The following is an 11,840-nucleotide window of genomic DNA, read 5'->3' as shown; positions in this document are numbered from 1 at the left end:
TCTCTAACTACACATAGTGTCAGAATTAATAGAATTGTAGGACACCCAGCTGGACACTGAGAATTGCTTGGTATGGGAAAAAGAAACCCACACAGCTGGTGTGAGAAGAGTTCTGTGTAGTACTTGTATGAAAGTAAACGAGACACACAGGAGTGTATTTTTTCAATATATGGGGGCAATACATCGGGTTTTAACCACACAGCAGGGTAAACAACAAAGAGATTTGCATTTGAAGCAACAGTTAAGCTTTCTGGGTACCCTGACTTCTATGAGGAAGGCACCCCACACTGTGCTGACACTGGATCCTTTTAGCTTTCTAGTAAACCCCTGGCCCAGTTACACCAGGGCATCCTCTATAAAGACAGACCAATGCATGATTTTGCTTACAAGAGTTGGCAGAAAACAGGAAGGCCAACACTGATTTTGGTATTGTTGGGTCAACTCACTCCTATCAGTCTACTGAGGGAAATATTTCCTCACTCCTAGGCCTTGATCTTGTATCTTAACCAGTTATCTTATTCACTCCCTCTGGGTGTGTTGGAGTACAGAATCAAATGGCATCCAGTTGATCCAATTGTATATGGTCTGACAACTAAGTTCATGAACTTATTGCAGCAATGTTGCTAATCTTTTTTGATATCAGAGGGATTATTCATTATGAATTTGTACCACTGGACATACAGTTAACCAAGTTTACTATTTGGAAATGCTGAAAAGGCTGTGTGATAGTTAGACAACCTGAACTTTTCGCCAACAATTCATGGCTCTTGCATCATGACAATGCACCAGCTCACACAACACTGTCTGTGAAGGAGTTTTTAGCCAGTAAATAAATAACTATTGGAACACCCTCCCTACTCACCTAATCTGGCCGCCAATGGCTTCTTTCTTTACCTGAAGATAAAGGAAATATTGAAAAGAACACATTTTGATGACATTCAGGGGTAATACGATGACAGCTCTGATGGCTATTCCAGAAAAAGAGTTCCAAAATTGCTTTGAAGGGTGAACTAGGCACTGGCATCAGTGCATAGTTTCCTAAGGGGAGTGTTTTGAAGGTGACTATAGTGATATTCAGCAATGAGGTATGTAGCATTTTTTCTAGGATGAGTTCACTAACTTAATTATCAGAACCCATACCCCAGAAGATTACAGTACCTAAGACTAAAGATAGCTAAAAGTGCACATGCATTCAAGATTGTCATACAATTTATGTTGGAATGCCATGGCAGGATACACAAACACAGCATAAAGAAATGGTAGCCAAAGTGCAAATGGTCCAACAGCCAGCTGTGCCTTCCCAGGCACTGTAGGTTGTAATGAATCCAATTATAAAACCAAAAACAATCAAGAAACATGCTCCTCCATTGAACACAGTGTCACCCTGCTCTCTAAGCCAATTGTCTCAATTATACCCATGGGTTTTAACTTATAGAAGTTGAAGCAGGGCCTGGTTGGGACCCCCATAGTAGAGGCCTCTCAATATCCCTGGTCTCACTTTTCCTTGACCTACCTATAGTTTAACAATATATCATCCCCCCTGCAACTTGAGCTTGAAACGTCCCCTGTCCCAGTTCCCTGTTTTAGAAAATTACCCTGAAACTTATGATTAATACCCTTAGGTTTGGGAGGTGACATCATAGAAATGGTGGCATGAGGCATGCTTCTTGAAATCTCCCCTGGAAGTTACAACAAATTGAACAGCTATAACTCAAGAAAGGATTCTCTGCTCATCAACAGCTAAGAGACATGCACATCAAATTACCTGAAGGTGAGCAAATTGGGTAAGCGGAGGGGTGGAAGGAAGAGGAAAGGGGGAAGTGCGGAGACATGGCCCGTGGACTTTGGGGCCCCAGCACGCAGACTGGAGATTGCAGCAGCCTTAGGAGAAGGAAGAAGCCAGGCTGCGGACTCTCTCCCTGTGGCCCACAGTCCTGCCTGAGGGGTCAGCAAATAAGACAGCTGTGACAAACGTTCGGGGTAAAGAACTCGGGTGACAACTGTGGCTTAAGCCCTCACTGCTGGGCAAAAAACAGAAAACAAAGACACAGAGCCTGGCCACCTCCCCCCACCCTCCCAGAGATCACCCTACCCCCACCCTTCTTGTGTTAGAAGCGAGTTCCAGAAGAAGCAGCAGCACTATCAGATTAAAGAACAGAATAGCTATAGCCCTTGAGAACTAGAAAGACAAGTTCTGCAGCCACTGATCCACACTCCAGCTATAGGGAAAGAGCTGTGGGGTTCTGGGCTGATGGGAGCCAGAAACGCACCAGCCTGCCTGTCACAGCCCACCCAGCCCCCACATTTCTGGGCGGATCCCAGCGGGACAGCAGAGCTACTGAGACACACACAGTTCCTCATCGGGTTGCAGGGGCAGCATTGGGTTTTCAGAAGCTAAGAACTCTATCATCCTCCACATCCTCCCATGGAAGAGGTGCCCAAAGACCCAGGTGACCTGCTCACAGGGGAAAAGCCCACCTTCTGTAGGCTGGCTGTGGTGTTCTTAGCAAGTTTGTATGGGCCAGAGCAGAAACTGCAATGACTTTTTAGAAATCACCAACCACGCCCCATAGCCCCACCTACTTAGAGCTGCATTGCCGGGGCACTCTGGGCACCTGGTGGCCAGCCCAGCCTCCACAAGGCACAGAGATTTTTTTACAGCAGCAGGCAACCCAAAATGGCCTGAGGAAATAGCTGGAGGATGTTAAGCCAAGGTCTGTGCTGGTGTTTTGTTTTGTTTTGTTGTGTTTTTCTCTTTTTTCTTTTTCCCTTTTCTCTGTTTATCTCTTATTATTTTTTTCTTTTCTTCTTCTTTTTTGTTCTGTGTTTTGTTTTTTTGCTTGTTTTGAGTGTTTGTTTTTTTATGTGTATGTATTTGTTTTTGTTCTTGTTGTTGGTTTGTTTTGTTTTGCAAAGTGGTCATGGGCCTAGCACTGGTCCAGGAGCTGAGACTACACTGAATTTAAAGAAAGCACTGACCATACCCTTCAGCCCCCTATAATCCCACCTTGCCCACCTACAGCTGCATGCCAGGGGCACTCTTGTAGCCTGAGCAAGCAGTCCTGCCCCCACAAACTGCAGAGGAGGTTTGTCATAGCAGCAGACAGTCCACAAGAGCTTGGGGAGATTTTGGTGCTGAACAGTGACCCAAAAACTGCACTGCAAACGCTTGGGAGCAGCTATTGGGAATTTGCAAGCCTCAGTGTCCTTAAGACACTATACAAGGTGGTCACAGGCCACGTACAGGCGTAAGATCTGAATCTGCATTAATGTAAGAACCACCGGTCGCATCTCATGACTCACTTGAACTCCACCCCATGCAGCTAGTGCTGCATCAGTGAAAGCACTCTCAACATCGGGTCAACCAGCCAGACACATGTGCCTAAGAAGCCTCTTTCAACAGCTGGGCCTTATGGGAAGCTGATAGGCAGCAACAGGCCTAGGGGCCCATTGGCCTTTTGCTTAACTGCCTTAGGCCCAAAATTGGTTGCAGCCAGCTCAGTTCACATTAAGGACACCCCCACATGCCTACAGGTCCAGCACAGGCTGCAGCCAACAACTACAGCCATGAGAACCTACCAGATACCCACGGGCTGATAACAGGCAGGGCTGAAATAGCCCTTCACTAGAGCCCTGCCCAAGAGGCACCAGAAACAACGCACCCAGAGGCCAGCTTCAGACCACACCAGAGCACTACCTGGTTTGACCCGCAAGCAGCACACCCAAGGGGGGTTCCCAACAGGCACAAGAGACTGCAGGGGCAAAGGCTTCGCTGAGGGATCAGCCCTCACACAGCAGCTCATACACTGTTGGCATTGCCAATCCTCATAGTTAGTCAGCCTGAGAGTCAATCCCACCCACTGACAAACCAAAAGCACTCAAGGCTCAACTACAACAGGAGAACACACACGACATAAGGGACACCTCTGGAACACATGCACAGGAGATTAGGGAGACTGTGCAATTCATCTACAAAGGACACATATGACATAAGGTCACCCAGCAAATGAGAGACATAGGTGAGAGACATAGATGATCTACCTAATACATAGAAGCAAACACAGAGTGACAGCCATAATGAGGAAAAAAGAAACATGTCCCAAATAAAAGAACCTCCACAAATGGAACTAAATGAAAGGGAGGCAATCAACCCAACACAGAGAAAATTTAAAACACTGATTATAAGAATGCTTAAGGAACTTAGTGAGAATTCCAACAAAGAGATAGCATGCATAAAGAAGGATATAGAAACCATAAAAAAGAGCCAGTCAGAAATAAAGACTACAATAACTGAAATGAAGAATGTACTAGAAGGAATCACCAGCAGATTAGATGAAGCAGAGGATCATATCAGCAATTTAGAAGACAAGTTAGCAGAATACATCCTATTGAAACAACAAAAAAGAAAAAAGAATAAAAAACAGTAAAGATAGTTTAAGGGACCTGTGGGACAACATCAAGCATAACAACATTCACATCATAGTAGTACCAGAAGGAGAAAAGAGGGAGCAAGGGATAGAGAAACTTTTTGAAGAAACAATGACTGAAGACTTCCCTCATCTGGTGAAAGAAATAGACATACAAGCCTAGGAAGCACAGAGAATCCCAAACAAGATGAATCCAAACAAGCCCACATCAAGACACATCATGGTTAAAATGACAAAAGTTAAAGACAAAGACAGAATCCTAAAAGCAGCAAGAGAAAGACAACTAGTTACCCACAAGGGAGCTCCCATAAGACTATCAGCTGATTTCTCAACAGAAACTTTGCAGGCCAGAAAGGAGTGGCAGGAAATAGTCAAAGTGATGAAAAACAAGGACCTACAACATAGACTACTTTACCCAGCAAGGCTATCACTTAAAATAGAAGGAGAGATAAAGAGCTTCCCAGGAAAGAATAACCTAAAGGAATTCATTACCACCAAGCCATTATTTCAGGATATGTTAAAAGGGCTTCATTAAGCAGAAGAAAGGTGAAAACAAGCTAACCAGTGAAGACCTGAAATACGAATAATAAAATGGCAATAATTATGTACCTACCAATAACCACTTTAAATGTAAATTGATTAAAAGACATAGGGTAGCTGAGTGGATAAGAAAACAAAACCCAAGCATATGCTGTTTACAAGACACCTACCTCAGACTGAAAAGACACACACAGACTAAAAGTAAAGGGATGGAATAAGATATTTCACACAAATGGAAATGTGAAAAAACCTGGAGTAGCAATACTTATAATAGACAAAATAGACTTTAAAACAAAGACTATAATAAAAGAAGGGCACTGGATAATAATAAAGGGATCAATCCAACTAAAGGACATAAGCCTAGTAAGCATCTATGCACTCAACATAGGAGCACCTAATTGTATAAAATAGATATTGACTGACATAAAGACAGAGACCAACAGTAACACTATCAAAGTAGGGGACTTCAACACCCCACTGACACCAATGGACAGATCCTCCAGACAGAAAATCAATATGGAAATAGTGGCCTTAAATGACACATTAGACCAGTTGGCTTTAATCGATATTTTCAGAGCATTTCACCCCAAAGCAGCAGAATATACATTTTTTTCAAGAGCACATGGAACATTTTCCAAGATAGACCACATGCTAGGCAATAAAACAATTCTCAATAAATTTAAGAAGACTGAAATCGTATCAAGCGACTTCTCTGACCACAGTGCTATGAAACACGAAGTTAATTACAAGAAGAAAACCGGAAAATACACAAACACATGGAGACTGAATAACATGCTACTAAATAATGAATGGGTCAATAATGAGGTCAAGGAAGAAGTCAAAAGATACCTTAGACAAACGAAAATGAAAACACAATGATTCCAAATCTATTGGACACAGAGAAAGCCATCCTAAGGAGGGAAATTCATAGCAATGCAGGCCTACCTAAAAAAAAAAAAAAACCAATAAAAATCTCAAATCAACAGTCTATCTTTACACCTAAAGGAACTGGAAAAAGAACAACAAAATAAGCCCAAAGGGAGTACAAGGCAGGAAATAATAAATATCAGAGTGGAAATTTAAACAGAGACAATAAATAAATAAATAAATAAATAAATAAATAAATAAATAAATGTAATCAATGAAACCAAGAGCTGGGTTTTTGAAAATGATGAGACAAGTAAAGAGTTAACAGGAGCATGCTTGTAAGGTGGCAGGATAGGACAGGCAAAGAGTTAACAGGCTCGAGCTTGTGGACTAATAGGAAAGAGCTAAACATTAACCACTTGTCTCTGAATACCCTGGCTAGCATTACACCTACAAGCTGACAAGCACCTTACATCAATCATAGGTAGGAACAAAACAGTTCCCAAATGCAACAGCAACCCCCTGCAAGCTGACATCTATCATAGATGAGAACAGGACAGTTCCCAGGAGAAGACATTTGTAACAGCAGCCCTCCTGCAAGCTGACAAGCACCCTACATCCTGCTTAGAAATGTATAAAACCCCAGTATTCCTTCTGGGGTGCTGTCATCAGTGCAGCTGTCCCTATTGGGCTCTACCCTGGCAATATTCCCTTTGCCAGTAACTTTCAAGATCTTCTGCAGCTGTCTCTATTGGGCTCTGCCCTGGCAAAACTTCTTTTGCCAGCTCCAAACAGAACTTTCTCTCTCTTTTTGACTTTCAATAAATCTTTTCTTACATTTGTAGAGTTTCATGCATACTTTTACATTCTGCAAATGACCAGGGGTCAATTCAATGCCAAGACAGAAAATATAAACAAAATTGACAAACTTTCAGCCAGACTCATCAAGAAAAAGAGAGACAGGACCCGAGTTAATACAATCAGAAATGAAAGAGAAGTGACAATAGATACCACAGAAATATCACACACAAAAAAAAGTGTAAAAGAGAGAGAGAGAGAGAGAGAGAGAGAGAGAGAGAGAGAGAGAGAGAGAGAGAGAGGAAAAAAGAAAATACTGTGAACAACTATACACCAACAAATTAGACAATCTGGAAGAAATGGATAAATTCCTAGAAGCATACAGTCTTCCAAGGCTGACTTAAGAAGAAACAGAAAATCTGAACAGACAAATTACTACCAACGAAATTAAATCAGTAATCAACAAGCTCCAAACAAACAAAGCCCTATACCAAACAGCTACATGGGTGAATTTTACCAAGCATTAAAAAAAAAAAACAAAAAACACCTATTCTACTTAAACTATTCCAAAAAATCCAGAATCAGGAAAGGTTCCCAAGCTCATTTTACAAGGTCACTATTACCCTGATCCCCAAACACATTACAAAAAAAGAAAACTATATGCCAATATCCCTAATGAGCATAGATGTAAAAATCCTCAACAAAATATTAGCAAACAGAATTCAGCAATACATTAAGAAGATCATACACTGCAATCAAGTGGGATTCATTCCTGGTATGCAAGGTTGGTTCAATATCAGCAAATCAATTAATGTGATACACCGCATTAACAAAATGAAAAATAAAAATCATACGGTCGTATCAACAGATGCAGAAAAAGCATTTGACAAAATCCAGCATCCATATATGATAAAAACTCTTAGCAAAGTGGGAATAGAGGGATCATATCTCAACATAATAAAGGCCATATGTGATAAACCCACAGGTAACATCATATTCAATGGGTAAAAACCAAAACCATTCCCCTTTGGATCAGGAACAAGACAAGGATGCCCACTTTCACCACTTTTATTCAGCACAGTACTGGAAGTAGTAGCCACAGCAATCAGAGAAGTAAAAGAAATAAAAGGCATCCAAATTGGAAAAGAAGTAAAATTGTCCTTATTTGCAGATAACATGATTCTATATAGACAGAACTCCAAAGAGTTCCCCAAAAATCTACTAGAAGTGATAAATAAATTTAGTAAAGAAGCAGGATACAAAATTAATATTCAGAAATCAGTTGCATATGTATACAATAATAACAATCTATCAGAAGGAGAAATTAAGAAAACTATCCCATTTACACTTGCTTCAAAAACAATAAAATACTTAAGAATAAATTTAACCAAAGAAGTAAAAGACTTGTACTCAGAAAATTATAAGATATTGAAGAGAGAAATTCAAGAAGATACAAATAAATGGAAACACATACCATGCTCATGGATAGGAAGAATTAATGTAGATAAAATGCCCATATTAACTAAGGCAATATATAGATTCAATGCAATCCCTATCAAATTACCAATGACATTTTTCACAGAACTAGAACAAATAATCCTAAAATTTATATGGAACCATAAAAGACCCCCCAAAGCCATGGAGAAATAAGAACAAAGTGGGAGATATCACACTACCTGACATCAAATCATACTGCAAAGCTATAGTAATCAAAGCATCATGGTGCTGGCATAAAAACAGACACAGAGATCAGTGGAACAGAATAGAGAGCCCAGAAATAAATCCGTAACTGTATGGTCATTTAATCTATGACAATGGAAGCAAGAATTTACACTGGAGTAAAGACAGTCTATTTATAAATGGTGCTGGAGAAATTGGATACATACATGCAAAAAAAAAAAGAAAAAAAGAAACTGAACCACCTTCTTATGCCACATACAAGAATAAACTCAAAATGGATTAAAGACTTAAATGCAAGACCTGAAACCCAAGAAATAGCTTGGGTAATAATTAACTTTAATACTCCTAAAAGAGAATACAGGAGGTAAATTCACAGACATTATCCTTAGTAATATTTTTACTGATATACCCCCTTGGTGAAGGGAAGCAAAAGAAAAACTAAACATGTGGGATTACATTAAACTAAAAAGTTTTTTCACAGCAAAGGAAACCATCTATAAAACAAAAAGGCATCCCACTGAATAGGAGAAGATATTTGCCAATGATACATCTGATAAGGGGTTAATATAAAAAAAAATAGCTCATACAACCTAATACCAAAACAAAACAAAACAAAACAAAAAAACAACAAACAATTACAAAATGAGCAGAGGACATGAAGAGACATTTCTCTAAAGAGGACATACAGATGGCCAACAGACATGTGAAAAAATGTTCAACATCACTAATCATTAGGAAATGAAAATAAAAACCACATGAGATACCACCTCATTCCTATCAGAATGGCTAACATCAATAAATCAACAAACAACAAGTGCTGACAAAGATGTGGAGAAAAGGGAACCCTTATGCACGATTGGTGGGATTGCAGATTGGTGCAGCCACTATGGAAAACAATATGGAGGTACCTCAAGAAATTGAAAATGGAACTACCTTATGACCCAGCAATTCTACTCCTTGGTATCTATCCAAAGATATCCAAAACACTAATTCAAAAAAAAATATGCACTCCTGTGTTTATTGCAGCACTATTCACAATAGCCAAGGTATGGAAACAACCAAAATGCCTATTGATAGACAATTGGATAAAGAAGCAGTGGTACATTTATACAATGGAGTATTATTCGGCCATAAGAAAGAATGAGATCTTACCATTACAGTAGTACCTCGGTTTTCAAACGTCTCTGTTGACAAACATTTCGGTTTACGAACGTCGTAAATTTTATGGATCTATGTTATCATTAAATAGTAAAATTCATGCTAAATTTGCAGTTTTAGGGGTTGATTTTAAAGGTCGAGAATGGATTAATCCATTTTGCATTACTTTCTATTGGGAAACCATGCCTCGTTTTTTGAGCGTTTCAGAACTTGAACGGTCTTCCAGAACAGATTATGTTTGAAAACCGAGGCACCACTGTAGTACCAACATGGATGGACCTAGAGAATATTATGCTAAGTGAAATAAGTCAGGCTGAGAAAGACAAATACCATCTGATCTCACTTATATGTGGAATCTAAAGAACAGAATAAATGAACAAACAAAACAGAAATAGACTCAGAGATATAGGAAAAAAATACCCTTAGGCTTATTGATCACAGTCTCTATGGTCTAGCATTCTTTCCAGGCTACTCCCATCATTATTCCTGGGTTGCTGACACCACTGGAGAACCATGTGGCCAGAGGGAAGACTCCATGTAGACCACCACAACCATCAAGTAGCCTCTGGAGGAATACCCTGATTTTCCCTTAAATACCCTAAGCTGGTATGAGAATGTTAAGTCAGGTTTTGAAGATGTTAACCTGCTGCCTTCTCAGATCACCAATGCTGACAATAAACACTTATCCTATAACCCAACTCCTGTGTTGGTCTATTGGCTGAGTGGCACAGGCAGCATGAGACCAGGTCTTGGTTGCCCTCTGGTTTCAGTTTTTGGCAACCCTGCACCAGGACAGCCTCAGGTTTCCTGCTGTAAGTCTTTCAGCTTGTGGGGTTTCTCGGGCAGTGCCTGGGACTAGGTGAATTCCTTGGCACCAGACCGACCTCTGGAAGCAGCTGCGGAGCGATTTTGCTCACCGAGGTGGGGTTTGCACCAGGGCCCGTCTATTATGGATGCCCTTCCACTCATTTGGGATAGAATAAGCGTTCGCTCTTTTTTCTTGCGTCTAATTACTGGTTCAGAAAGTGGAGTGGCCCTAGCGTGCATTTCTGGAAGATTTTGCACTGTCTGTGGCTTCTCCTTGAGCACCATCTGGGTGTCATACTGACCATTGGCGCTAATAGATGAGGCTGCAATATCTAGCAAGCCACAATATCCCCACCAGTAAGGGGCTCTGGTTGCAAGCTTGCTCTGGTTCTGGAAGCACTTGTGGTTGGCAACACTGTTCCCCAGGAGGTCGGTCCCATCTGTCACAGTGTAAAAGCCACAATGACTGGTTTCAGTTTTTGGGCATCTGATGGTTTTATGGCCACATCTGGTTTCTGGTTTTAGCCCACTGGCCAATTATCTAGTGGTCAACAGACCATGTATATAGAGTAAGACTACGTCGCATCCAAATCTGTCACCTTGCTAGGTCTGGTTTCTGTATCTGGTATTTGGATCTGAATCTGTTTTTTCTGTTTTTTGTCTGTTTGATCCAGGGAATACTTGGATCTGTCTGTGTGATTGAGTCTGTGCTAAGTGTGGGTACATTTGTTCCAGCTCAATACTGGGATCTAAGGTTTCAATCCCGTTAATCCTGGCCAGGAGCCCATTGGAAAAATATTAGGCCATTGGCAAAACTACAGCTATGAGCCATTGACCAAAAATAAATTAATGTTCTATTACAGTACTTCTTGGCCAATGTATATATTAGGTTCTGGAGAGTGCTGGTCACTCAATAGTTTATTGGATTATTATACTATTTTGTAACTGGAATTGTTCTGTTAGAGGTCTGGGAAATAGGATGAAATTTCTTATGTAGTATAAGCCTTTACGGTAGACTCTAGAAAGAAGAAAAGTAAACTGATGGTTCAGAGAAAAGGGGAATACAACTGTCTCCTAATCCACTTATAGTTGGACACCAACTGTATGTTCAGAAACTTGGCAAAAGTAAATGTCTTGAAAAACTTTTCCAACTCTTAGTAACTTTCAAGATCTTGCAGATAATCTGAAGTGACGGCACAGCTACTACTCCCTGAGGCTGAGATAACTGAGGGGGGGGGAAAGTCAATTTTTAAAAAACAAGTGGTAATCTCTCAAACCAGACCTCCACCCTTCTGCTCTAGTCTGTTTGAAACTTTCCTATCTGAAATTGTTGGTAGTTCTGTTCATGTATATAATCTCTGATATCTGTGCTTGTCTGTGTTTTATATATAATATAGTTTTTTGCCTCTGGTGGTATTACCAGATTACAATTAATTGGCTTAAGATAAAAGATTAAGTGCTTATATAAATTAAAAATAAATAATGAAAACTGACCCAAGTACTTTTCAGGATCATGTGATCTAAGAAAATATTTGATACTAAGGTTGTTTTTAACTTTTTTTT

This window comes from Rhinolophus sinicus, chromosome 8 (assembly GCF_057876585.1).
Source record: "Rhinolophus sinicus isolate RSI-liver-muscle chromosome 8, RSI-T2T, whole genome shotgun sequence".
Lineage (NCBI taxonomy): Eukaryota > Metazoa > Chordata > Mammalia > Chiroptera > Rhinolophidae > Rhinolophus > Rhinolophus sinicus.
Note: the sequence above shows the minus strand (reverse complement) of the source record.